Source organism: Myxine glutinosa, chromosome 2, assembly GCF_964187855.1.
Source record: "Myxine glutinosa chromosome 2, kmMyxGlut1.1, whole genome shotgun sequence".
Taxonomy (NCBI): domain Eukaryota; kingdom Metazoa; phylum Chordata; class Myxini; order Myxiniformes; family Myxinidae; genus Myxine; species Myxine glutinosa.
The window spans coordinates 244474234-244484582 of NC_136262.1; the positions used below are offsets into that span (position 1 = coordinate 244474234).

General features: G+C 45.9%; 1 long non-coding RNA gene across 1 annotated transcript; it reads right to left on the bottom strand.

The window, feature by feature from the left end:
* Nucleotides 1-7887: 7887 nt before the first annotated feature.
* Nucleotides 7888-9687, bottom strand: LOC144890730 (uncharacterized). The gene is made up of 2 exons (XR_013622501.1): nt 9364-9687; nt 7888-8455 (listed from the first exon to the last, which is right to left on the bottom strand). It is a non-coding gene; the product is annotated as an uncharacterized LOC144890730 (long non-coding RNA).
* Between the last annotated feature and the right edge of the window lie 662 nt (nt 9688-10349).

The window sequence follows — 10349 nt, forward strand, 5'->3', positions numbered from 1 at the left end:
GTTGTAGGCTTCATGCACTTGTCTGCGCACTTGGACGCGGCCATCTTGACGATAGACCAGAAATCTAGACTCGTCACTGAAGATCACGTGATTCCAGTGTCCTGGCTGCCATTGACAGTGCTCTCTGGCCCACTGCAATCGGCGCTGGCGGTGTTGTCTGGTCAGGCGTGGCTTTCTCATGGGACGCCTGGCACGATAGCCTGCTTGAACCAGTCGTTGGTTGACTAGCCTTCTGGATACAGGCACATTTGTCAGTTGCTGCCACTCAGCCCTAAGCCGATTAGCTGACTTGGTACGGCCATTGCGGACTAACCGGTGCAGCTGGCGATCATCCCTCCTTGTGGTTCTGCGGGGACGTCCTGGCCTCGGTATTGGAGTAGGGACACCCCTCTGAGCATTTCGTTTCAGGATCTTTGACACCTGACCTTGAGTGATGCCATACTGCCGAGCAATAGCACGCTGTTTCATGCCGTAATTTCGTAAAGCCACCACTCCATGACAAACAGCATTGCCGAGTTGACGGACCATCTCCAAAGGAAGCGGCAATAACTTTTGTAGACGTGCAGCAGTTGTTTTCCACTAATACAGAATGCAACAACCCTTGTATACCCGACTGTGAAGCCAATCATCAAATGCACCTGTCCGTACATTTTGCCACGCCACCTGTGATATAATCCTGTTGTTGACTTCTTGCTGCGACAGACAATCAGTGACATGGTTCTTTTAACAAATAAATCACCAAAGTGTAAAAGAAACTCACCAGATTCATATACTGAGTTAAGAAAGTAAACCCAAGTCAAGAAAAAAAAAAATTCCATATTAAATGCCAAGTCTGTATATATATATATATGTTATATATATATCTATCTATAATTCCAGTAATCTCTGTGTGTGTGTCTGTGTGTATGTCTGTGTGTATGTGTGTGTGTATGTGTGTGTGTATGTGTGTCTGTGACCGCTGTTTCTCGACAACCACGGGTCCGATATACTTGAAACTTGCCAGGTATATTGCTGGGGACCTGAGGATGTGCCTTTTCAAGGTTTCATATTAATCGGAGAAGTAGTTACCGAGCTATGTCCAAAAAACGATTCAACCAATCAGAGAGCAGCGAGCTATCACGTGTGCCGAACGTGGCGAACAGACTCTGCCTCGGACGGCACATTTGAGAGCGTATTCATTTATTTCACGTTGGCAAACTATGTTGGCGCTATGTTGGCGTTAAACTATGTTTTAAAACTAATTAAAACTAATTTGCGATTCATCGTAACTGCGATATGCGACCTTCCGGACAGTCAAATGAGGACGTCACTTCCGGACTTACGGATAGTCATAGTGACGACGTACTGATGCTGAACGTGGCGAGCAGACGCTGTAAGGTACGATCGATTGTAGTACACGTTTATAATAACTCTGCCGATACAGGCCCGATTAACTGCAGCGCCATCCGAGCTGCGGCGTTGGGACGATACATTCATTGTACGGTCACATCACGCACTTACGGGCACGCCCATGGGCCCATGGGCACGCCCATGCATGCATGGGCGAAGACATTTTTTTTTTTTTTTTTGGCAAGGAACGGGCACCCACGTACGGGCACGTCCTAGTATATATAATTCTATATATATATACTGTATATATATATACTAGCGGGGTCACCCGTGGGAATCCCACGGGCATGGATGTGTGTGACATTTCGACATATTGAGTTATATGCTGCACATTCATTTTTACAAAATGGTTACTGGCAAGTCATCAGATCCAGAAATGGTGTGATGAACACAATTTATTTATTTCACATAATATGTGACCCCTCACTCCTCTCCACCTGACACTCTCCTGCCTCCACCTGACACTCTCCTGTCTCCACCTGACACTCTCCTCTCTCCACCCAGCACTCCTCTCCTCTCCAAACCCTCACATCCCTCTCCTTTCCAATCCCTCACCTCTCCAATCCCTCACACTCCTCTCCTCTCCAATCCTTCACACGCCTCTCCAATCGCGCCTCACACTCCTCTCCAATCGCGCCTCACACTCCTCTCCAATCGCGCCTCACACTCCTCTCCAATCGTGCCTCACACTCCTCTCCAATCGTGCCTCACACTCCCCTCCAATCACTCCTCTCCAATCGTGCCTCACACTCCTCTCCAATCGCGCCTCACACTCCTCTCCAATCATGCCTCACACTCCTCTCCAATCGCGCCTCACACTCCTCTCCAATCGCGCCTCACTCGCCTCTCCAATCGGCTTTCCCCGTCTCGTTTCTCTCCTTTTTCTCCCGTCTCGTTCTTTTTCTTGCTCCAAATCGGCCCGTCGGAATCGGAAATCGGCCCGTCTTGCTTTTGTGCTTGTGCGTAAATAAATTGTGTTCATGACACCATTTCTGGTGTTGGGCTAGCGGCTAGGGTGCCGGCTTAGGATCCTGGGTTCGAATCTCGGTCGATCGCCGAATTAATGCCAGGGGGGTTGACTCAGCCTGTCATCCTTCCGAGGTCGGCTAATTGAGTACCAGTTCACTGGTAATTCCCTGTTTGTCGTTGAAGGCGGCAAAAAGGGTTGGCGTCAGGAAGGGCATCCGGCCGTAAAACATTGCTTCAAAAAGGGGACAAAAAAACAACAACTACCACGGTCCCCGAAAAGGCAAACCCCCGCTTTGCGGGGAAAAATGGCCTCTAAACGGTGGTTTTTACACCATTTCTGGATCTGATGACTTGCCAGTAACCATTTTGTAAAAAGAATGTGCAGCATCTAACTCAATATGTCGAAATGTCACACACATCCATGCCCGAGGGATTCCCACGGGTGACCCCGCAAGTTTGCATTGACGTTCGTCGATGGACTCGTTCTCCCGTCTCATTCGTTTTCTGGCTGCATCCTGTTCAAGTCTGCATTGACGTTCGACGACGGACTCGTTCACCCTTCTCATTCGTTTTCTTGCTGCATCCTGTTCAGGGCTGCGTTCTTCATCCATTTTGGAAATGGAAGTTTCCACGCACCGCATGAATTGTCACGATCCTCAATAGGAAGTGTCTCATAATTATCAAATGACAAATAGCAAGTAAATTACATTGTGAAAATTTAATATTTCAAATAGACCTATTTAAAGTGTATGCGCAAATAACTAATAAATAAAAAAACGAAGAAATATGTCTCGGTAATTTCCTGAACTCGGTAATTTCTCGGTAATTTTACTTCCGGCTAAAAATGTTGAATGAAATAAAAACGAAGAAATATATGTCGTTTTGTGACGACTGTCATCAAAGGTAAACGGTGAATTCACTCGGTTTATTCGGTTCGGCTCGGTTTAAAGAAAAAGCGATAATGTCGAAATGTTGACGTCTGTGTCATGTTGGGCGGTGTATGATACTTGTTGGCTGTTGGGCGGTGATATGGTGTATTTTTAAAAATATATCTCTGCGTTTTCCCGCGTTGCTGACACCGAGTCTAAAACCATGATGGTGAGTTATATTGGAGATAAAGGCGTGAGAGAGACTCAATGGCCTTGAAGTTACAGGCATTTGAGAATTCATTTCGTTCTATAAACGGCAACTTTCATCGGATTTTCTTCTCGTTTTTTTTCAACCGAGTCTAAAACTATGTTAGCGACTGTGAAAAATGAAATGATATATCGAATTTAAAATAGATATCGACACATTGCCGTCGGTGTCATGTTGGGCGGTGTATGATACACCATGACGCGATTTTAAAAAATATATCTCTGCATTTTCCCGCGTGTGTGGAATGTTTGTGGAAAATTAAAGATTTCAAATAAACCTATTTAAAGTGTATGCGCACATAACTAATAAAAAAAACGAAGAAATATCTCGGTAATTTCCTGAAACATATTTTACTTCCGGCTAATATGTTGAATGAAATAAAAACGAAGAAATATATGTCGGCATCATTGTTGACGTTTTTGTGACGACTATCATCAAACGAAATAGTAATATATCATAACGGAAAAGCAAAAGCGAATTTTTAATATATATCGACACATTGCCGGCGGTGTCATGTTGGGCGGTGTATGATACACCATGACGCGATTTTAAAAAATATATCTCTGCATTTTCCCGCGTGTGTGGATTGTTCTCAATTATTGCTGACACCGAGTCTAAAAGTAAAACCATCGATAAAAATGAAATCATATGGTGAGTTAGATTGGAGATAAAGGCGTGAGAGAGACTCAATGGCCTTGAAGTTACAGGCCTTTGAGAATTCATTTCGTTCTATAAACGGCAACTTTCATCGGATTTTCTTCCCGTTTTTTTTCAACCGAGTCAAAAACTATGTTAGCGACTGTGAAAAATGAAATGATTTATCGAATTTGATTTGAAATAAAACTGGGGGAGAGCAAGACACCACGGGCCTACAAAACAGGACTCAAAGCTATGCGAGTTAATAAAATGGTGGATATTTGTTTATAGCCACTCCCAGAATGGGTGGAGCTATGGGTGGAGCTACTCTGCAAACCGAGTAAGCCACACCCCGGACAGACACCCAACAGATAGACAGACAGACAGACAGACAGAATCATCTACGGCTATTATAATATAGATATGCTGCACATTCATTTTTACAAAATGGTTACTGGCAAGTCATCAGATCCAGAAATGGTGTGATGAACACAATTTATTTATTTCACATAATATGTGACCCCTCACTCCTCTCCACCTGACACTCTCCTGCCTCCACCTGACACTCTCCTGTCTCCACCTGACACTCTCCTCTCTCCACCCAGCACTCCTCTCCTCTCCAAACCCTCACATCCCTCTCCTTTCCAATCCCTCACCTCTCCAATCCCTCACACTCCTCTCCTCTCCAATCCTTCACACGCCTCTCCAATCGCGCCTCACACTCCTCTCCAATCGCGCCTCACACTCCTCTCCAATCGCGCCTCACACTCCTCTCCAATCGTGCCTCACACTCCTCTCCAATCGTGCCTCACACTCCCCTCCAATCACTCCTCTCCAATCGTGCCTCACACTCCTCTCCAATCGCGCCTCACACTCCTCTCCAATCATGCCTCACACTCCTCTCCAATCGCGCCTCACACTCCTCTCCAATCGCGCCTCACTCGCCTCTCCAATCGGCTTTCCCCGTCTCGTTTCTCTCCTTTTTCTCCCGTCTCGTTCTTTTTCTTGCTCCAAATCGGCCCGTCGGAATCGGAAATCGGCCCGTCTTGCTTTTGTGCTTGTGCGTAAATAAATTGTGTTCATGACACCATTTCTGGTGTTGGGCTAGCGGCTAGGGTGCCGGCTTAGGATCCTGGGTTCGAATCTCGGTCGATCGCCGAATTAATGCCAGGGGGGTTGACTCAGCCTGTCATCCTTCCGAGGTCGGCTAATTGAGTACCAGTTCACTGGTAATTCCCTGTTTGTCGTTGAAGGCGGCAAAAAGGGTTGGCGTCAGGAAGGGCATCCGGCCGTAAAACATTGCTTCAAAAAGGGGACAAAAAAACAACAACTACCACGGTCCCCGAAAAGGCAAACCCCCGCTTTGCGGGGAAAAATGGCCTCTAAACGGTGGTTTTTACACCATTTCTGGATCTGATGACTTGCCAGTAACCATTTTGTAAAAAGAATGTGCAGCATCTAACTCAATATGTCGAAATGTCACACACATCCATGCCCGAGGGATTCCCACGGGTGACCCCGCAAGTTTGCATTGACGTTCGTCGATGGACTCGTTCTCCCGTCTCATTCGTTTTCTGGCTGCATCCTGTTCAAGTCTGCATTGACGTTCGACGACGGACTCGTTCACCCTTCTCATTCGTTTTCTTGCTGCATCCTGTTCAGGGCTGCGTTCTTCATCCATTTTGGAAATGGAAGTTTCCACGCACCGCATGAATTGTCACGATCCTCAATAGGAAGTGTCTCATAATTATCAAATGACAAATAGCAAGTAAATTACATTGTGAAAATTTAATATTTCAAATAGACCTATTTAAAGTGTATGCGCAAATAACTAATAAATAAAAAAACGAAGAAATATGTCTCGGTAATTTCCTGAACTCGGTAATTTCTCGGTAATTTTACTTCCGGCTAAAAATGTTGAATGAAATAAAAACGAAGAAATATATGTCGTTTTGTGACGACTGTCATCAAAGGTAAACGGTGAATTCACTCGGTTTATTCGGTTCGGCTCGGTTTAAAGAAAAAGCGATAATGTCGAAATGTTGACGTCTGTGTCATGTTGGGCGGTGTATGATACTTGTTGGCTGTTGGGCGGTGATATGGTGTATTTTTAAAAATATATCTCTGCGTTTTCCCGCGTTGCTGACACCGAGTCTAAAACCATGATGGTGAGTTATATTGGAGATAAAGGCGTGAGAGAGACTCAATGGCCTTGAAGTTACAGGCATTTGAGAATTCATTTCGTTCTATAAACGGCAACTTTCATCGGATTTTCTTCTCGTTTTTTTTCAACCGAGTCTAAAACTATGTTAGCGACTGTGAAAAATGAAATGATATATCGAATTTAAAATAGATATCGACACATTGCCGTCGGTGTCATGTTGGGCGGTGTATGATACACCATGACGCGATTTTAAAAAATATAATACACCATGACGCGATTTTAAAAAATATATCTCTGCATTTTCCCGCGTGTGTGGAATGTTTGTGGAAAATTAAAGATTTCAAATAAACCTATTTAAAGTGTATGCGCACATAACTAATAAAAAAAACGAAGAAATATCTCGGTAATTTCCTGAAACATATTTTACTTCCGGCTAATATGTTGAATGAAAATATATATATATATATATATATATATATATATATACATATATATATATATATATATATATGTATATATATATACGAGGTATATATATATATATATACGAGGTATATATATATATGCTAGGACGTGCCCGTACGTGGGTGCCCGTTCCTTGCCAAAAAAAAAAAAAAAAATGTCTTCGCCCATGCATGCATGGGCGTGCCCATGGGCCCATGGGCGTGCCCGTAAGTGCGTGATGTGACCGTACAATGAATGTATCGTCCCGACGCCGCAGCTCGGATGGCGCTGCAGTTAATCGGGCCTGTATCGGCAGAGTTATTATAAACGTGTACTACAATCGATCGTACCTTACAACAATCAACACAGATTGCAACGTCAAATAAATGAATACGCTCTCAAATGTGCCGTCCGAGGCAGCGTCTGCTCGCCACGTTCAGCATCAGTACGTCGTCACTATGACTATCCGTAAGTCCGGAAGTGACGTCCTCATTTGACTGTCCGGAAGGTCGCATATCGCAGTTACGATGAATCGCAAATTAGTTTTAATTAGTTTTAAAACATAGTTTAACGCCAACATAGCGCCAACATAGTTTGCCAACGTGAAATAAATGAATACGCTCTCAAATGTGCCGTCCGAGGCAGAGTCTGTTCGGCACATTCGGCACACGTGATAGCTCGCTGCTCTCTGATTGGTTGAATCGTTTTTTGGACATAGCTCGGTAACTACTTCTCCGATTAATATGAAACCTTGAAAAGGCACATCCTCAGGTCCCCAGCAATATACCTGGCAAGTTTAAAGTATATCGGACCCGTGGTTGTCGAGAAACAGCGGTCACAGACACACAGACACACAGACATACACACAGACAAACACACACACACACAGAGATTACTGGAATTATAGATAGATATACGAGGTATATATATATATATATATACGAGGTATATATATATATATATATACGAGGTATATATATATATATATTGTTACAGACACGACTTTGATGTTAAGGTGGGACGAGCGGAATGGCCGTCGTGTCCGCACAAATTACCCGATTGTACTCGAACGTTGACGGAGCCGCGCTACGCTGGATCAATAAGGAAAAAGAAGACACACGGCTGGATTATAATGACAGACACCAATGTTTCGATTCTCAATTATATTCGTACGGAAAAGGTTAGATTACAGGGGCTAGAGGTATATCACAGGAAGACAAGCACTTAGACACACTCTTATATTAACCCCGGACAGACGACAGGTAAACGGGACAACGGCTGACTCACACGGGGATTGATGGCTAGGAAAGGCAGATAGCGATGGCTCAAGGTGCACTCTTGGCTCAAAGCAGGGTACAGTCCGGTCCAAAGATGCGGGGAGGTCACAGCGCTCGGAGGTAACGTTCTTTCACAGGCGGGTTCTCTTCCTCTCAGCGATCGCAGGCAACGTTCTTTTCTCAGGCGGGGCGCATCTGACGTCACATCCGGCGCGGGGCCGCGTATATCCGGCGGGGAGTGACACGCCCTCGGCTCGTTAGCGCCGCCCCAGATGGAATCGGTCCGCCCTTCTGATTGGGTGCGGGGGGTTACCAGGCTCCGCCCTTGAGGAGGAGCTGACAGCCAGCCCCTCCGTGGTAACCCCGTGGAGCGCGTGGTCAATGGCGCTAATCGAGCCGGTGTGAGGACGCATCCTCCCCCGCGCCGCCGCCATCTCCTCTGTTGTTGTTGTAATTGTTGGGGAAGAAGATGGAAGGAGGTATGGGAAAGGTCCTAAACTCACTACTGATGCCATATAATCACATTCTGGTGCAACGAAGAGTCATAATTAATGGAAACGAGGCCTTAACTGACATAGACTAAGAATAACTAGCAAGATGTCCGAAAGTTGTCTACGTGTGGTGCGGTGGACCTGGGCACGACATTTAATGGGGGAAAAGGGGAAGGTCGGCTCTACTGAGTGTTATTTACATGCAATGGGACTAGGGAATGGGGGATTGGGGAAAGTTGGGGAGTATTGGAGAAATAGGGGAATATTTACAAGCGGATATGGAGGCCAAATTCCATATTCGCAACATTGCACCCTTCTCTACCCTCGGGGCGTCCCGACCCGATAAATTTTTACCTAGTTTAGTGTGGCACTCAGATGTAGTCCCTCTACTATTAACTCTACCCTGAGTGCGACAGTTTTACAGATGTTCACAAATGAGTAAATATGTCCCCCTGCGACGTTGCACCCTTCTCCTCACAGAAACACACCCACAGGATAACCGAATCCGGAAAGAATTCTCAAACTACACATACAGCCGGTAGGGAGCATTATTTACAAGACTACGCTGCTATTTACACTACGATCCAGGACCTGTTTTTGGAGGAACACATGCAGATGTTATGCATAGAGAGAGAGCGCTTGCCAACATCGATACACCAACCCACGAGTGCTCTGTGGCCGACGGCCTTTAATAACGTGCAGAGCACCCTTCCCGAGCATCAAAAGCACCACCCCACCACCAATCGGTGCAGTCACCATTGTTCATTGGAATAAAAATAAATTCGACAACCCCTAACCCTGCAGGTGTCTCTTGCTCTTCTTGTGGTGCACTTGGTGTTAACTAAAAGTGGTTCACCTGTATGGCATAGGTGCCACGTTGACCCATAGGTCCTTCCACGGGTGGTGCTTGGCCGCAAAAGAACTGCGGTCCATTGTGGGTGGCCACAAACATTGCGGTCCATATGGTGTATCGATCCCGGCAGCAAACAGCGAAAGTGCAGGCCCACAACTGCGCAGCCAGCACCTCTCTCTCCTCTCTCTCTACCCCAAAGCCAGATCCTCGGAGGTGGGAGACAAAAGAAGCAGACAAGTGAGTAAGGTGGTAAGGGCGCAAAAGTGCACGCAATGTAAGGTGATGCACACTGGGGGCACATGGGAACCAGGTGAGACAGGTACGTTCCTATCGTACGCCCCCCCCCCCCACCAGGTAACCTACATGGCCCCTCCCTTACCCCCTTACTGTATCCACACAACACAACACTACCCATAAACATCTACTTTACAAATCAACAAACATCCCTACTGTCTTCCCCGTTCCTCCCATATACCAAATTCGTCTTCTCTCCCTCCTAACCAATCAAATTTGCCATTTTCAACTCTCATCAAAATTTGCCATCTCCAACTCAACATCATAATTTGCCATTACCAATTCATCATCAGTCCCTCCTAGGGAGGGAGAGATGGAATCACCCCAATGTCTCATCCACGTCGTGATGCGTCTCACAAATCCACACAGCGATTCATCTCCTGCAACAAAACAAAGAAAACACAGGTGTGGAGTCATCATCATCACCACAGGTAAGTGGCTGCGTATGGTGCGACAGGTTCATCAATCCTAACTATTTCCTAAGTGACTTTAACAACTTTACACTACCCGGGGTCTTTCTCCGGCCAAACCATTGGCCCTCTTACACTATGGGTTCTAAAAACCAATTCCCATTGGCCAAACTGTGGTGCGCTTCAATTTGGGGTCTCACTCCCCCGATTCATCTCCCGGTGCCCTCGCACAATTTCTGGGCTGCGGCGTGTACCTCTCCCAGTGGGTCTACCCACCTGCACACC